The following is an 18931-nucleotide window of genomic DNA, read 5'->3' as shown; positions in this document are numbered from 1 at the left end:
GTTTATATCAATCCTAAACCTTCAATCCAATCGTCGTTCATATCAATCCTAAACCTTCAATCTAATGGTGGTTCATATCAATCCTAAACCTTCAATGCAATCGTGGTTTATATCAATCCAATGGTTCATATTAATCCTAAACCTTCAATCCAATCGTAGTTCATATCAATCCTAAACCTTCAATCAAGCAATTTGCATAGTTTTTTCTTAAATTTTCAGGAAATTTAAAGTCTCTTCCAAGTGACCCAAATTTGATTTACACTTTTAAATATTTTACCAACCAAAAGCGTTAATCCTTAACCCTTTCTACGAATTTCCATTTCAAGCAAATTTTACCCAAAAAAATAATAAAATGTGTGTTCCTCCTCAACTGCAAAAAAGGCACAACAAATAAAACCACAAAAAAAACCTTCTCCAGGCTTTCTATGATACATGGCTCATTAAATTTGTTAAACACTTGATTGGGCGCCACAACAAGCAAATGTCGCCAGCAATTAAGTTCACCTAGTTAATCACAGACTGTAGACAGTTTCAAAACTGCTGGTCTTTAAACCAACCAAAAATTCAAGAATATTTTCATCATAATACAACTTTTAGGGTGGGTGCAATCAATTGTATTAATTTCTTTCGTAAAAAAATGTATTGAACATAAGGTTTCTTTCAATATTAACAGATAAAAAATTAAGGATTAAATCAAGTATACAAGATAAACGTAGCAGAAGAACAAGCAAATTCAGCAAAGTTAAGCAAAAGACGAGACAAACTTTAAATTAGAGACATAATTTAAACAAAAAATAATGCATAATAACAACAGGCCTTAAGAACAGACGCGACAAGTCTGGACTAAAGTGGCGTCAATAGGGTTTTGTATAGTTTTCATAAAATTCTGGCAAAAATTTTTAAGTTTAAAAATTTAATTTTTTTTCAAAAGTTCCTTCATTTCCTTTCAACAAAAGCAACAGCGTCCTGAACAAACCATAACTAATTTAATTAAATTAAAATGTATTACAGTTGATGTTTGTTTCAGTTTGCGTTCCAAATAACCATAGAAATCTGCCCTTAAATAAATACAAAATTGTTGTTGATCCAGGGTAAATATTTAAACAGCCATTTTGAAAATGTTTTATTTCCTTGGCAAACTCTCGCTGTTATAGAAACCCCAACAAATAAGCAATTCGTGTGGGAATAGGAGGGGAAAACAAACAGGCTGTTGCCATACAAACCACCCACACTTAGCAACCACATACCATTGGTTTAACCAGGATGTAGCAGAGGATTTAATGTGTGATTCGGCGCACTCCATAAACACTCAATTAGGAGTCATTTTATTTAGCTGGAGTCTCTAGAGACTCTGTCTTTATAATAGAAATTAGTGAGAACAATACAGGAATATTAATTGAAAATAAATGCTCGAGTTACTTGGGGGAACAGAGCTAGATTTCCAAGGAACTGAAAAGGAATTTTAGTTTTTTAACTTTCAACAAAATTTCAGGAATTCATTAAAACGATGACTTCTCTTAGAATCGTTAGATTAGAATGAAAATAAAACACTAAACTAGTTTATTAATAAACTAAAGACACAAAGATAATCACTACAATTCGATATATATTCCAGAACGTTCCCGAACTTTCTTAAAAATCTCTGTTTTAAAAAATTGATTTTAGTTTGAAGCAAATTTGCTTCAAGCACATACAACATCGATTCTAGTTGGACTCCAAAAAAAACTTAATATTTCTCTCATTCCCCTTATACCCACTGTAAACATAGTCTTTAAAGGTTATTGACTTATTAAACACCAACAAAAAAAAAAAGAATTAAATAAAATATAGTACCAAATTTCAAAAACTACACAATTGTACAAATTTAATACCATAAGTCAATACTAAATTTCATCAAACCCAAACCAAAAAACAAGAAAAAAAAACTGAAAAAAAAGAAGTTGTACTCGTAACTCCAAAAACAAATTCAATTTATTATAAACGCCAACATTTGTTTGGGTGGTCAAGTGTCAAAATGTATTAAACAAAACGAAGAAAAAAAAAACTAGCGACATATCGGCAGACATGTACAAACATGTGTTGTATGAGCTCAAACTACAAAACATCAAAAGAAAATATTGAGTTAAACCAGACCAGGAGAGACAGACATTGATGGTGTCTATGAATTTATTAACCACGAATTGGATTTGAAATGAATTTAACAAGTTGGATTGAAAATAGTAGTTCAGGTTCTACTTCGGGATCTAGTTCAGTTCTAGTTCAGGTTCTAGTTCAGGTTCTAGTTCAGGTTCTAGTTCAGGTTCTAGTTCAGGTTCTAGTTCAGGTTCTAGTTCAGGTTCTAGTTCAGGTTCTAGTTCAGGTTCTAGTTCAGGTTCTAGTTCAGGTTCTAGTTCAGGTTCTAGTTCAGGTTCTAGTTCAGGTTCTAGTTCAGGTTCTAGTTCAGGTTCTAGTTCAGGTTCTAGTTCAGGTTCTAGTTCAGGTTCTAGTTCAGGTTCTAGTTCAGGTTCTAGTTCAGGTTCTAGTCCAGGTTCTAGTTCAGGTTCTAGTTCAGGTTCTAGTTCAGGTTCTAGTTCAGGTTCTAGTTCAGGTTCTAGTTCAGGTTCTAGTTCAGGTTCTAGTTCAGGTTCTAGTTCAGGTTCTAGTCCAGGTTCTAGTTCAGGTTCTAGTTCAGGTTCTAGTTCAGGTTCTAGTTCAGGTTCTAGTTCAGGTTCTAGTTCAGGTTCTAGTTCAGGTTCTAGTTCAGGTTCTAGTTCAGGTTCTAGTTCAGGTTCTAGTTCAGGTTCTAGTTCAGGTTCTAGTTCAGGTTCTAGTTCAGGTTCTAGTTCAGGTTCTAGTTCAGGTTCTAGTTCAGGTTCTAGTTCAGGTTCTAGTTCAGGTTCTAGTTCAGGATCTAGTTCAGTTCTAGTTCAGTTCTAGTTCAGTTCTAGTTCAGTTCTAGTTCAGTTCTAGTTCAGTTCTAGTTCAGTTCTAGTTCAGTTCTAGTTCAGTTCTAGTTCAGTTCTAGTTCAGTTCTAGTTCAGTTCTAGTTCAGTTCTAGTTCAGTTCTAGTTCAGTTCTAGTTCAGTTCTAGTTCAGTTCTAGTTCAGTTCTAGTTCAGTTCTAGTTCAGTTCTAGTTCAGTTCTAGTTCAGTTCTAGTTCAGTTCTAGTTCAGTTCTAGTTCAGTTCTAGTTCAGTTCTAGTTCAGTTCTAGTTCAGTTCTAGTTCAGTTCTAGTTCAGTTCTAGTTCAGTTCTAGTTCAGTTCTAGTTCAGTTCTAGTTCAGTTCTAGTTCAGTTCTAGTTCAGTTCTAGTTCAGTTCTAGTTCAGTTCTAGTTCAGTTCTAGTTCAGTTCTAGTTCAGTTCTAGTTCAGTTCTAGTTCAGTTCTAGTTCAGTTCTAGTTCAGTTCTAGTTCAGTTCTAGTTCAGTTCTAGTTCAGTTCTAGTTCAGTTCTATTTCAGTTCTAGTTCAGTTCTAGTTCAGTTCTAGTTCAGTTCTAGTTCAGTTCTAGTTCAGTTCTAGTTCAGTTCTAGTTCAGTTCTAGTTCAGTTCTAGTTCAGTTCTAGTTCAGTTCTAGTTCAGTTCTAGTTCAGTTCTAGTTCAGTTCTAGTTCAGTTCTAGTTCAGTTCTAGTTCAGTTCTAGTTCAGTTCTAGTTCAGTTCTAGTTCAGTTCTAGTTCAGTTCTAGTTCAGTTCTAGTTCAGTTCTAGTTCAGTTCTAGTTCAGTTCTAGTTCAGTTCTAGTTCAGTTCTAGTTCAGTTCTAGTTCAGTTCTAGTTCAGTTCTAGTTCAGTTCTAGTTCAGTTCTAGTTCAGTTCTAGTTCAGTTCTAGTTCAGTTCTAGTTCAGTTCTAGTTCAGTTCTAGTTCAGTTCTAGTTCAGTTCTAGTTCAGTTCTAGTTCAGTTCTAGTTCAGTTCTAGTTCAGTTCTAGTTCAGTTCTAGTTCAGTTCTAGTTCAGTTCTAGTTCAGTTCTAGTTCAGTTCTAGTTCAGTTCTAGTTCAGTTCTAGTTCAGTTCTAGTTCAGTTCTAGTTCAGTTCTAGTTCAGTTCTAGTTCAGTTCTAGTTCAGTTCTAGTTCAGTTCTAGTTCAGTTCTAGTTCAGTTCTAGTTCAGTTCTAGTTCAGTTCTAGTTCAGTTCTAGTTCAGTTCTAGTTCAGTTCTAGTTCAGTTCTAGTTCAGTTCTAGTTCAGTTCTAGTTCAGTTCTAGTTCAGTTCTAGTTCAGTTCTAGTTCAGTTCTAGTTCAGTTCTAGTTCAGTTCTAGTTCAGTTCTAGTTCAGTTCTAGTTCAGTTCTAGTTCAGTTCTAGTTCAGTTCTAGTTCAGTTCTAGTTCAGTTCTAGTTCAGTTCTAGTTCAGTTCTAGTTCAGTTCTAGTTCAGTTCTAGTTCAGTTCTAGTTCAGTTCTAGTTCAGTTCTAGTTCAGTTCTAGTTCAGTTCTAGTTCAGTTCTAGTTCAGTTCTAGTTCAGTTCTAGTTCAGTTCTAGTTCAGTTCTAGTTCAGTTCTAGTTCAGTTCTAGTTCAGTTCTAGTTCAGTTCTAGTTCAGTTCTAGTTCAGTTCTAGTTCAGTTCTAGTTCAGTTCTAGTTCAGTTCTAGTTCAGTTCTAGTTCAGTTCTAGTTCAGTTCTAGTTCAGTTCTAGTTCAGTTCTAGTTCAGTTCTAGTTCAGTTCTAGTTCAGTTCTAGTTCAGTTCTAGTTCAGTTCTAGTTCAGTTCTAGTTCAGTTCTAGTTCAGTTCTAGTTCAGTTCTAGTTCAGTTCTAGTTCAGTTCTAGTTGAGGTGCTAGTTCAGGTTCAATTCGTGTATTTGAAACAATTTAACAAACTTTTGAACACAACTTTAAAACCAAAAGTAATAAATATGTGTTTAAAAAAATCCAAATTATTGAAATTAAAAACCAAATTAAGAGTAAATTATTTTATTGTCCATCACTCTACTGGCGAAGGAAATTTAAACAACGACAACAACAGAAAAATCTTTTTCAAATAAACTTCAACAAAGTATTAAATTCTTAAGCGAAGTACAAGTATAATGAATTGATTTTTTGTTAAAATTAGACACTAGACCAAAAGCACACACATATGCAACCATACATAAGTATTTCCAAACAATTTAGAACAATATTAATGTCTCAGTTCATTTGTGGGGAGCTGAAATCCAAGTTTAGATGTTTTCAACCAAAACAACAAAAAAAGAACCCAAAAAAAAAAACGTATTTTGATATTAAATTTTGTGTCATTTTGCTGTTAATGTCTTTGGCCTAAGGTGTTCTTAGAAATTGTTGTTTTGGTTTCGTTGTTGTTGTTGTCATTTGTTATAATTTGGTAAAATTATATTTTGTGTCAAATTTTTCATGTTGTGTTGTTTTGACTCGTGTATCAGGTATATTTTATCATTTATTTCGTTTATTATTGACCAGACTAGACTCTATTCTATTCATTATATATTTTGTATTTTTTCTATTGTTTTTTTCAATAAAATTACATTATTTACATGTTTAATACCAATAGGTAGTATGGGTTCCAAATTGTGTTACAATTTGTTTCTTTTTTTTGGTTTTTTACGCCCATTCAATAAACAATTTATATTTAAATTTTGTTTTATTAAATATAAAGATATTAACTCGATTTTGTCTAATATCTTGAAGCTTGGCGCCATTTGAATACAGGCATTTTTGTTAATGTCTTTTGGTTTTAAAAGTTTTTTTTTATTTAATAAAGTTATAAAAATTGATTTTAATAGCTTGTCTTTTGATTTGAAATCACCTGATTTTATTAGATTTAGTTTTGATAATAAATGTTGGAGATATTGGTTGCATTTAGTTTTCAATTTTGTTTCATTCATAAAACCAAAGGAGTGGGGTATTAATGTTCTTTAAGTTGCACTACTCCAAAGAAAATATTGTAATAAATGTTCAAGTTTATTCACAGCATTATATTTCCTCTTAAATATTAAGGTTTGATGCGAGTTTGAAACTAGTTTGACGTCAACTCGACTCTTGCTAGACTCCAGTTTGAAATTAGATTCAGCTTTATAATATTTTTTATAATTCCAGTAGGACACTTGTATGATCCTTAGAACCTGAACTAGAACCAGAACTAGAACCTGAACTAGAACCGGAACCGTAACTAGAAATGAACTAGAACTGAACTAGAACTGAACTAGAACTGAACTAGAACTGAACTAGAACTGAACTAGAACTGAACTAGAACTGAACTAGAACTGAACTAGAACTGAACTAGAACTGAACTAGAACTGAACTAGAACTGAACTAGAACTGAACTAGAACTGAACTAGAACTGAACTAGAACTGAACTAGAACTGAACTAGAACTGAACTAGAACTGAACTAGAACTGAACTAGAACTGAACTAGAACTGAACTAGAACTGAACTAGAACTGAACTAGAACTGAACTAGAACTGAACTAGAACTGAACTAGAACTGAACTAGAACTGAACTAGAACTGAACTAGAACTGAACTAGAACTGAACTAGAACTGAACTAGAACTGAACTAGAACTGAACTAGAACTGAACTAGAACTGAACTAGAACTGAACTAGAACTGAACTAGAACTGAACTAGAACTGAACTAGAACTGAACTAGAACTGAACTAGAACTGAACTAGAACTGAACTAGAACTGAACTAGAACTGAACTAGAACTGAACTAGAACTGAACTAGAACTGAACTAGAACTGAACTAGAACTGAACTAGAACTGAACTAGAACTGAACTAGAACTGAACTAGAACTGAACTAGAACTGAACTAGAACTGAACTAGAACTGAACTAGAACTGAACTAGAACTGAACTAGAACTGAACTAGAACTGAACTAGAACTGAACTAGAAATGAACTAGAACTGAACTAGAATCTTAACTAGAACCTGAACTAGTTTAGTACTTGTTCGAGCCACATTTCATTGAAAGTTTTCCTAACTTGATTTGAAATACAAATAATATTCATACATATTGTAAAATAGAAACTAAATACTGTAGCGCATTAAGTTGTAGTAAAACTAAAAAATTCATTCATAAAATTCTAATCTTAGATAAGAAATAGTAAAACTGACCTTTAGTTATCTCAAGTATAATATTGCACAGCATAAGAATATCAAATTTTTATATATCAAATGTTGGTTTTGTTTTTTTGTTTAAACAAAAAAAAAAATATCGATTTTTATAACATTTTCTTGGAATAAAAGGAAGCTTTTTTATTATTTTACTTCAAATAAAAATTAAAAGAATTTACAACAATGACTTTGAAAGCATTTAAAGAAAGGTATTTGTTTACAGTTTAATTTTAAGTTAAACAATTTCCGGTGAGAAGAAATTGGGCGTTTTATGGTTACCGATAACACGCCCACTCAAATTTGTAATCGGACTTGGGGTAGTTAGATTCTAGTTCAAATAATGTTCGACAATGGTTTGACACTATTTTTACTTTTGTTTTGGTACTTGTTCGACTGTGACAGGGCAAATGCTGATTCAATTCTAGTTTAACTTATGCTTGACAGTAATTTTTGCTCTTGTTTTAGACTAATATAATTTTAGTCTAGTTTGACACATGTTCGAAGGTAGTTCATCTTTAGTTGGGCACCAGTTTGACTGTCCTTTACGTTCATTGAATTGTAGTTAGAAAATAAATCACGATGTTTTGCTAAATGTTTGATTCAGCGTCTAGATTAGTGAGACTTTTGGTTGACATAAATCCGGCTGTAGATTGTGTGGAAGTTCGATTCCAGTTTAACTTACAATATTTGTAATATTTTATTTAAAATTATTTGAAATCAAGTACTGAATTATTTTCCAATGAAATCATTTTTTTATTAACCCCCAATTAAAAAAAGAAATATATACGAAATAAATTTAACGACAAAGTCTTTTCAAATTTTATGCTCAATTTCCCTTTCCAAACCTTTGGTGGACATTACAATGCGGTTCATAATATTTTATAATTTTTTGTTTAATGACCGTTTTTATTTTTTAATTTCCAATAAATACTATGCTGTGCTATTGTTGCTGCTGACGGATTTCCGAATCATTAGACAAAGTTATAATACACAACAGAGCTGGCTGGCTGAATGGCTGGATGACTGGCTGGCTCTGGTGGTTGTGGTACTGGTGCGACCACCATGATTGTTTAAGCTACTTATGCCACCAGTCAAGCACCACTCAGCCTCCTTAAGTACTTAGACTTTTTTGTTTTAATACTTTTTTTTTATTTCATTATTTTATTTGTTTACTTATATAATATTTTTTATTTCATGTCACTGTATTCGGTCGCTTGCTCGTTTGTTTTTACGAGTATGTTGTTGCTTGGCAATTGGTTGAAATTCAAGTGACATGTTCATGTTGCTGAACAATGGAAATAACTTGACATTAACATAAAGTTTAAATGATCGAATAAATCGTAAATCGTTACAATGTATGTGGGTGGTAAGGAGACGGAAAATAGGGCTAAAGAAAGAATTTTTCATAAAATATCTCACAGTTTTAGAGGGGACATAATATTGACTATATTAGTGATCACAGATCGATGTCCATTTTTTTATTTAACTAATTATTTAGATTCTTGAGTTTTTTATATGAAAAATCGATTTTTTATCCGAAATATGAGTGATCACAGATCGCGATCCTTTTCTCGATTAAATGCTTTTTTACAAAGTTATTAAGGATTTTAGATTTTTTGTTTTTTTTTTCATATGAAAAATTGATTTTTTGTGAGTGATCACAGATCGACGTATTTTTCTCGATTAAACGCTTATTTACAAAGTTATTTACGGATTTTTGATTTTTGAAGTTTTTTATATGAAAAATCGATTTTTTTATCTGAAATATGAGTGATCACAGATCGCGATCCTTAAACCCTTTTTTAAGAATTTTGGATTTTTGAGTTTTTTATACGAAAAATCGATTTTTGGTCAGAAATATAAGTGATCACAGATCGATCCCCTTTTCTCGATTAGATGCTTATTTACAAAGTTATTAAGGATTTTATTTATTTTGAGTTTTTTCATATGAAAATTTGATTTTTGGTTAGAAATATGAGTGATCAGAAATCGATCTCCCTTTCTCGATTAAATGCTTATTTACAAAGTTATTAAGGATTTAAAAGTTTTGAGTTTTTTCATAAGAAAAATAAATTTTTGGTCAGAAATATGAGTGATCACAGATCGAGCTGCTTTTCTTGATTAAACGCTTATTCGCCAAGTTATTAGCGAATTTAGATATTTTGAGTTTTTATATAAAAAATTTAATTTTGGTCAGAAATATGAGTGATCACAGATCGAGCTCCTTTTATTGTTTCAACGCTTATTGGCCAAGTTATTAGCGAATTTAGATATTTTGAGTTTTTATATAAAAAATCGATTTTTGGTCAGAAATATGAGTGATCACAGATCGATCCCCTTTTCCCGATTAAACGCTTAGTTACAAAGTTAATAAGGATTTTAGATTTTTGAGTTTTTCCATATGAAAAACCCATTTTTTATAAGAAATTTTTTATTAAAGATTTTGGATTTTCGATTTTTTTTCATATGAAAAATCGATTTTTTTGCCGAAATATAAGTGATCACAGATCTCGATCATTTTTTCAATTAAACTCTTATTTACAAAGTTTTTAAGGATTTTTGATATGAAATATAGAATTTTGGTACAAAAAATTAGTGATCACAGATCGAGCTCCTTTTCGCGATTAAATGCTTATTTACAAAGTTATTAAGGATTTTAGATTTTTAAGTTTTTTCAAATGAAAAATCGATTTTGGTCAGATATACGAGCTTCTTTTCTTGATTAAACGCTTATTTACAAAGTTATTAATGATTTAAATTTTTTTAGTTTTTTATTCGAAATATGAGTGATTACAGATCTCGATCTTTTTTTCTATTATTTACAAAGTTATTAAGGAGAAAAGTTTGTCTCATCCAAAAAGTATCCCTGCTTTTATTACACATCAAAGTCATTGCAACTATCTAACAGCCTTAAGCCGTTAGCAACATTTTTCTAGGAATTAAAATTATTTCATTTGAAGGTTATTATTTAGATTCTTGTTTAAAATTTCTTAAAATTAAGACACTTTTTTTAAATTACCTTGCATTTTTTTTTGTTATTGTATTGCAGTTACACTCAAACACGTACTTTATCTTAAATTCAAATGTAAAATGAAGCTATAAAAATGTCATTCAGTAAAATACTTTAACATAACAATATAGTTTTTTGCATGTTTTCTATTTATTTTTTTCTGATAAATCTTATATGTATGTACGAATATGTTTGTCTATTTTATAAAAAGTGTTTTAATTTTTTTTTTTGCATTATTTTATTACTATTTTTTAGTACTTTTTTTTTGCTGTTTATATGCAACTACACTAAAGGTGTCATTTACGTCAGGTTTTTGTTTTTATTTTTATTTTTCTCTATTTAAAATAAAAGATAAATTTATATAGATTTCTTTATATGTTTGCAAAAAAATAATATAAAAAATTAAATGCAGTTACGTTGTTTTTTTTTAAGAAATTTTGTGTAACGTTTGATACGCTTGCTGATCTTGCGGTTTTTGTATGGGGTTTAGACAATGACTATAACCATTATGCATGTTTGTATGTTTGTTTTTAATTTTTTTTATAGAAAAAATATGTCTCAGTTTTTTTTCTAAAATGTACAATACAATTTTGAAATCTAAGATTTGTGTGATGTGTTAAAAAATTTTCTAAATCACAAAATATTTGCTTATATTTGAAAAATATTCATAATATGTTTGAAAAAGGGAAATATGTATGTATTTTTATTTCTTTTGTTTTAGCTGTTGGTTTATTTTATTATAATTTTTTTGAAAAAAAAAACGACGACACAATTTAATGATCTCCAATCGTGTTCTTAAGTGAAAAGAATTAATTTCAATTTTTATCTTAAACTCATGATGGCACACTTGCATTTTATGCAAACATTCCAGCAAAATGTACGACTTTGGTGAAAAGTTTTATTAAAAACAGCTCTATAAAGGAGGGAATTCTTCAAGCAATAAATTCATTAAAAAGGTATTACTCTACATTTGCTCATATTTCATATGTTTTGATCAGAATGATCTAAATTGTAGTTTGAAATCTACCGCATATCCCCAAAAAGAATATTGAAATACCTAATAAATTCTACAGCCATCAGGATACAATCTGCGACTACAACATTTACAGCTGAATTACCTTATCTGGTGATTATCACTGTATCCATGCTAGCAGCCTTGGAATATCAATTAATATCTTGAGAATCTATCGAAATGAAGAAGAGCTTTTGTGATCTTTCGGGAATACTGGCTGGTTCCGGAACTGGAACCTAATCTTGCATAAGTACTGAATGTAGGTCTTTAAATACTCCAATTGTAGGTCTTTATCCAATTTTGCCTTTAGTAGTAGGATTTTCAATACTCCAATTTTGTATCAATCGGAGTTCTTTCTATACTCCAATTTGAGCTACAATCGAAGGTCTTTCTATACTCCAATTTGAGCTTCAATCGGATGTCTTTCTATACTCCAATTTGAGCTTTAATCGTACGTCTTTCTATACTCCAATTTGAGTTTCAATCGTAGGTCTTTCTATACACCAATTTGAGCTTCAATCGAAGGTCTTTCCATACTTCAATTTAAGCTGCAATCGAAGGTCTTTCTATACTCCAATTTGAGCTGCAATCGAAGGTTTTTCTATACTCCAATTTGAGCTTCAATCGAAGGTCTTTCTATACACCAATTTGAGTTTCAATCGTAGGTCTTTCTATACTCCAATTTGAGCTTCAATCGGAGGACTTTTTATACTGCAATTTGAGCTTCAATCGTCGGTCTATCCTCCAATTTGAGCTTCAACCATAGGTACTCCAATTTGAACTTCAATCGTAGATCTTTCTATACTCCAATTTGAGCTCCAATCGTAGGTCTTTCTATACTCCAATTTGAGCTTCAATCGGAGGACTTTTTATACTGCAATTTGAGCTTCAATCGTCGGTCTATCCTCCAATTTGAGCTTCAACCATAGGTACTCCAATTTGAACTTCAATCGTAGATCTTTCTATACTCCAATTTGAGCTCCAATCGTAGGTCTTTCTATACTCCAATTTGAGCTTCAATCGAAGGTCTTTCTATACTCCAATTTGAGCTTCAATCGTAGGACTTTTTATACTGCAATTTGAGCTTCAATCGTCGGTCTATCCTCCAATTTGAGCTTCAATCGTAGGTCTTTCTGAACTCCAATTTGAGCTTCAATCTTAGGTCTTTCTATACTCCAATTTGAGTTTCAATCGAAGGTCTTTCTATACTGCAATTTGAGCTTCAATCGTAGGTCTTTCTGAACTCCAATTTGAGCTTCAATCTTAGGTCTTTCTATACACCAATTTGAGCTTCAATCGTAGGTCTTTCTATACTCCAATTTAAGTTTCAATCGAAGGTCTTTCCATACTTCAATTTAAGCTGCAATCGAAGGACTTTCTATACTCCAATTTGAGCTGCAATCGAAGGTTTTTCTATACTCCAATTTGAGCTTCAATCGTAGCACTTTTTATACTGCAATTTGAGTTTCAATCGAAGGTCTTTCTATACTCCAATTTGATCTTCAATCGTAGGTCTTTCTATACTCCAATTTGAGTTTCAATCGTAGGTCTGTCTATACTCCAATTTGAGCTTCAATCGAAGGTCTTTCCATACTCCAATTTGAGCTTCAATCGTAGGTCTTTCTATACTCCAATTTGAGCATCAATCGAAAGTATTTCTATAATTCAATTTGAGCTTCAACCGTAGGTCTTTCTATACTCCAATTTGAGTTTCAATCGTAGGTCTTTCTATACTCCAAATAGAGCTTAAATCGAAGGTCTTTCTATACTCCAAATTGAGCTTCAATCGAAGGTCTTTCTATAATTCAATTTGAGCTTCAACCGTAGGTCTTTCTATCCAATTTGAGCTTCAATCGTAGGTCTTTCTTTCCAATTTGAGCTTCTGCCTTAGGTACTCCAATTTGAGTTTCAATCGTGGGTCTTTCTATACTCCGATTTGAGCTTCAATCGTAGCTGCTTAAATACTTGAATTTTAGCATCAGTCTTAGGTCTTTCTATACTCCAATTTGAGCTTCAATCGTAGGTCTTTCTATATTCTAATTTGAGCTTCAATCGTAGGTCTTTCTATACTCCAATTTGATTTTCAATCGTGAGCCTTTCTATACTCCAATTTGAGCTTCAATCGTAGGTCCATTTATACTCCAATTTGAGCTTCAATCGTAGGTCTTTCTATACTCCAATTTTAGGTATAGATTCGAATATAAGCCCCGTATATCCCTTAAAACCCTAAACACTCCCAAAACTGTTCATATTTACTTATATAGACCAACAATCTGAACTCCTTAATTGTAAACATTTCCTTCTTTTAAATATCTTTCAAATTGCATGATTATACAAAAAATTATACTCACACAGCAACCCAAAAAAAAAGGGTTCTGCTTTTTAAGCCTCCTTCTTCTTCTTCTTCAGTTCTTCTTGCTTAGTACTCCGACTCCGACTACTACTCCAACTTTATCTTTATCCTACATTGAAGTTGAAGTTGCTTATTGTCAACCAGGTGACAAATCTTCTTTAGCTGCTGTTATTGCATTTGTTTCTTTGGTTGCTTTCTTGGCAGTTGGTTGGTTTGTTGTTTTAGTTGTTGTTCCTGTTTGTTTTATATTGAGACCCCATCATCATGTCCATTGTGGTATGAAGGACCTACAACGTCGTCGTTGTTGTATGTTATTTTATGATTTCGTTTAGTTGTCTGGTTTTTTTTTTTCTTCAGTTTTTCTTGCTCATTCTTATTTTTTGCTGGTTTGGTTTAGTTGTTGCCTGGTGTTTGTTTCGACACTTTGTAGAACCTTTAACTATGTTCGTAATGTTGCTATTGCTGTTGTTGTTGTTGTCATTGTGGCATCCAGTTAAACATGCATTACTAACATATTGTTACAACATTCTACACACAGATTTTATGTTGCATGTTACAAGAAAAAAGTATTCTTTGATTTTACACTAAGAAAAATTGACCATGCCTATTTTTTTCGATATATCTAACTAAAATCGCAGGACGCCTGGACCGATTTAACTAATTTTTTTTAATGTTCACAATACATAGTCCGCAAAAGTTTTTACATAAATAAAAATTGTCCACGTCCATTAATACCTTCACTTATTAAATACATCTGCAAAATACATCGGCCTGTGATCAATCATATTTCAGACCAAAATTCGATTACTTATATAAAAACTCACAATACCTTAAATTCGCTAATAACTTGGCCAATAAGCGTTTAATCAAGAACAAGAGCTCGATTTGTGATCACTCATATTTCAGATTAAAATTCGATTTTTTATATAAAAACTCAAAATATCTAAATTCGCTAATAACTTGGCAAATAAGCGTTTAATCAAGAAAAGCAACTCGATCTGTGATCACTCATATTTCTGACCAAAATTCGATTTTTTATATAAAAAATCAAAATATCTAAATTCGCTAATAACTTGGCCAATAAGCGTTTAATTAAGAAAAAGAGCTCGATCTGTGATCACTCATATTTCTGACCAAAATTCAATTTTTTATATAAAAACTCAAAATATTTAAATTCGCTAATAACTTGGCCAATAAGCGTTTAATCAAGGGCAAGAGCTCGATTTGTGATCACTCATATTTCAGATTAAAATTCGATTTTTTATATAAAAACTCGAAATATCTAAATACGCTAATAACTTGGCAAATAAGCGTTTAATCAAGAAAAGGAGCTCGATCTGTGATCACTCATATTTCTGATTAAAAAATCGATTTTTTATATAAAAAATTAACTTGGCCAATAAGCGTTTAATCAAGAAAAGCAACTCGATCTATGATCACTCATATTTGTGACCAAAATTCGATTTTTTATATAAAAAATCAAAATATTTAAATTCGCTAATAACTTGGCCAATAAGCGTTTAATCAAGAAAAGGAGCTTGATCTGTGATCACTCATATTTCTGACCAAAAATCGATTTTTTATATAAAAAATCAAAATATTTAAATTCGTTAATATCTTGGCCAATAAGCGTTTAATCAAGAAAGTCAAAATATTTAAATTCGCTAATAACTTGGCCAATAAGCGTTTAATCATGAAAAGGAGCTCGATCTGTGATCACTCATATTTCTGACCAAAATTCGATTTTTTATATAAAAACTCAAAATATGTACATTGTTTTACATGTATTCTGTTGTTTGACAACAGAGTTAGGTTCTTTGTCTCTCAGTAGCACTTCTATGTATATTTTATTCTATGTCCTATATGAATAAAAACAGGTAAGAGAGGTATATTCGGCTGTGCCGAATCTTATGTACCCTTCACCAAATTATACTTAAAAATATTTTTATTTAAACAAAATCAAAATTTTTTTAAATTGTTTTTTTAATTTTTTTAAAAAAAAGTTTTTTCAAAATTTTTTATTTTTTTTAATTTCTTTAATTAATTTTTTTGGAAAAAGAATTATGACAAAAAAAATTTTTTGATGAAAAAAAAATTCGGGTTAAAAAATATTTTTTCCCGATTTTGACCCATTGTATGTCCAACTTACTTTGGTCTTATATACGTCGTTGCAAAGGTCTTTGAAATATCTATCATTAGATATCCATATTGTCTATATTAATGACTTAGTAATCCAGATATAGGTCAAAAATCGAGGTTGTCCTAGTTTTTTACTTATATCTCAGCCATTTGTGGACCGATTTTCTCGATTTTAAATAGCGACCGAGCGGGAAGAATTTCGGAAATATTGATGAATGAATCGTGTATATAAGTTATTTGGGGGCTTCGGAAAGTTGATTTCAACACACAGACGGACAGACGGACATGGCCATATCGATTCCGCTATCTAGAACGATCCAGAATATATATACTTTATGGGGTCGCAAATGAAAAATGTGGAAATTACAAACGGAATGACAAACTTATATATACCCTTGCCACTCATTGTGAAGGGTATAATTATCATTCAATCTATTTATAGTCAAGTCTATCTACAGTCCGGAATGTCTTTCTAAAGTGCAGTCAATATAAAGTCCAGTCTGTCTATAATTTAGTCTATCTATAGTCAAGTCGTTCTATAATCCATTCTAACGTCAAGTATATCTGTAGTCCAGCCAAACTTTATTCAAGTCTTTATGTAGTTAAATCTTTCTATATAGTCCAGCGTGTCTCTAGTCAATTTGAAACACTCAAATTTTTATAATTTATTTGAGTGTATAAACTAGAGTTGCATGCATTGTCATGATTTAATTTAAAATTGTTACAAATGTTTCGCTCTCATATTTAAAGATTATCAGCAAAAAAAAAGCTTTAATAAACTAAAGATAGATAGAAATCCAAAAAATTTAAAAAAAAATCTAAAAAATATAAACAAAAGTAAAATTTACGAAGAGTCCATAAGACAAAAGATTGCAGGTTTGATTCCAGCTTAATTTAAAGGTCCTTTGCTTCTTTTTACTCTATAAATTTTGTTACAATTGACACAATTGAAACATTATTTTAAATCACCTAAGTAATTCTCCCCTTTTGTTTTCTTTATCGCTCACCCCCTTCATTTTCAAATCCTGTAGTATTTAAAATCAATTTATGTCTTATTTGACAATGGTTTGTCATTAAAGATTAACAGCTTAAACGTTTACAGCTTCTTTTTTATGATCCACTCTCTGGCTGGCTGGCTGAAATGTCTTCTTGGACAATGGAAAAAAGGGGCATATTGTTCGTTTAGCTTGTTGTTTAAGAAACCAAAAAATATTGTTTATTTGTTGCTATTGTTGTTGTTGTTGTTATTTAAGTATATAAATTCCAACATAAAGGAACACCCATTTAACAAGTCAACAATTTAACGCAATGCCATAAATATGAAAATTTAAACAGACTGTTTAACAAAAAAAAAACCCCAAAACAAACAAACCAACCAACTCTGGCATTCTGTATGACTGACTGACTAACTGGTTAAATACTTTTACAACCAAGTAGACAAAGTAGATGTGGAGTTAACAACAACAACAATAACACAATCGTATACCCCCTGTATATTTACCACCAACCAACTAACCAACCAACCAGTCATTCAGCCAGTAAAATAACTAAAACAGCCAACCCAGTCTTTTAGTCAGTCAGCCAGCAGAGTATGAAGACTTATGGAGTAGAGTCAACAGTTAAAATGATGATGATGCTGATGTTGGCTGCAACCATACAGCCAGCAGTCAGTTAAATGAACATGCACACACAGCCCATAATACAACTTGTCGTACAAGATCCTTATCTCCTTCACTACACCACTCTACTACTACAACTCCGTACCAGAAATGCTCAATTCCAAAAGACAACAACAATTATAACAACATCAGCAAAGAAAGCAACAAATAAACAAACAAATGAATGCTTAATCTTGACCAGAGAGGTGGTAGGCCTCAGATTTTTTCTTAAATTTTTAAATTTGTGATGCAGCTTTTTGCTTCCAGTCGGTGTATGCTTAGTCTGTCCAGGTTCTTCAAAGGTCTTTACTACAGACCTGTCTTGAATCTTTGGAATATGTTTTTTAATTAGCAAAACTTCTAATAGAGGATCCGACGAGATAAATGCTTCGGTTCTCGGTCGGCTTACGACTAATTATTGGTAAATACAACTAATGGATGCAATCCGAGGAGATAAATGCTTCGGCTCTCGTCGGCTAACTACAACTTATTGACTATGACTAGCTATTGAGTTCGATCCGACGAGATAAATGCTTCGGTTCTCGGTCGGCTATCTCCGGTATTTTGTTACCCGGGAGAAATGTATAAGTAGATCAAAATTATATACCGCTGTTCTTTCATAAAGCGCTCTATTTTTAATAATCGGAACACAACCTCAAAAGTGAATAAACACCAGTGAATTTCTTGATTTTTTTATAGTCCGACTTAAATCTTCTTTCTTTAAAACCGAATCTATTATTCAACATAATCTCCAAGAAACCAAAACCTTTTAATTTGAATCGATGGATAGATTTTAGGATTTACATTATCTTACAAAAAAAATTGTGGTGTTTACTCATTTTTGAAGCTGTGTGTATGTGACAGCTCCGAAATTTCAGAGTTGACACTTGCCTCTTATAATCTGTCATTTATTCTCACTTATTTATTTTACATTAGGTGTGTTCGCGTACTTTCCAGTAAAAAATATCCAGTAACTTTATTTTAGAGAGTAAAAATAAATTACTCTCAATCTGAAACATTACAAAAAACGAACTACGCGAACAACACTTTGTAAAAATAAGTTGTATTTTTTACTGGACAGAAAATGTCCAGTAAAAAATATCATGTTCTCTAGCTACGAACTGTCACTTTTAACACTCTCTTGCTCTCTCGTTACAAGTTTTTGAAAGTGATAATTTGTGATAATTTGTACAAATTATTACAAATTATCAAGTACGCGAACACTACTATTATAGTGTCAACAACTAAGTTTTTTTTTTGCTTCGAAAATGTCGAATTTTGTGCCAATAAAGCGCCATATACGGGAAGTTTTGCTTTACTTCTTCAATTGGAAAAAAGTGCCGCTGAAGCACACCAATTGCTCCCCAAAGCATATGGTGAAGATGTTTCATCGGTTTCAAAGTGCAAAATATAGTTTGTGTGTTTCGGAAGTGGTGTTTTTGACACGGAACACAAAGCAAAAATTGTTTAAAGACCAAGATATGGAGGCATTACTTCATGAAGATTGTTGTCAAATTCAACAAGAGAATGCAAAATCATTGGGAGCTACTCAAACAGCAATTTCAAAACGTTTGTGTGCAGCAGGATTCATCAAAAAAGCAGGGAAATGGAAAGCTGGATTCATCAAAAAGCAAGGAAATGGTTCCATACAAATTGAAGCTGAGAGACCTTAAAGGATGATTTTGCATGTCTGAAATGCAGCTTGAACGCTATAAAAAATC

The sequence above is a fragment of the Calliphora vicina genome, chromosome 2, assembly GCF_958450345.1.
Source record: "Calliphora vicina chromosome 2, idCalVici1.1, whole genome shotgun sequence".
NCBI lineage: Eukaryota > Metazoa > Arthropoda > Insecta > Diptera > Calliphoridae > Calliphora > Calliphora vicina.
This window is presented reverse-complemented; position numbering follows the sequence as displayed.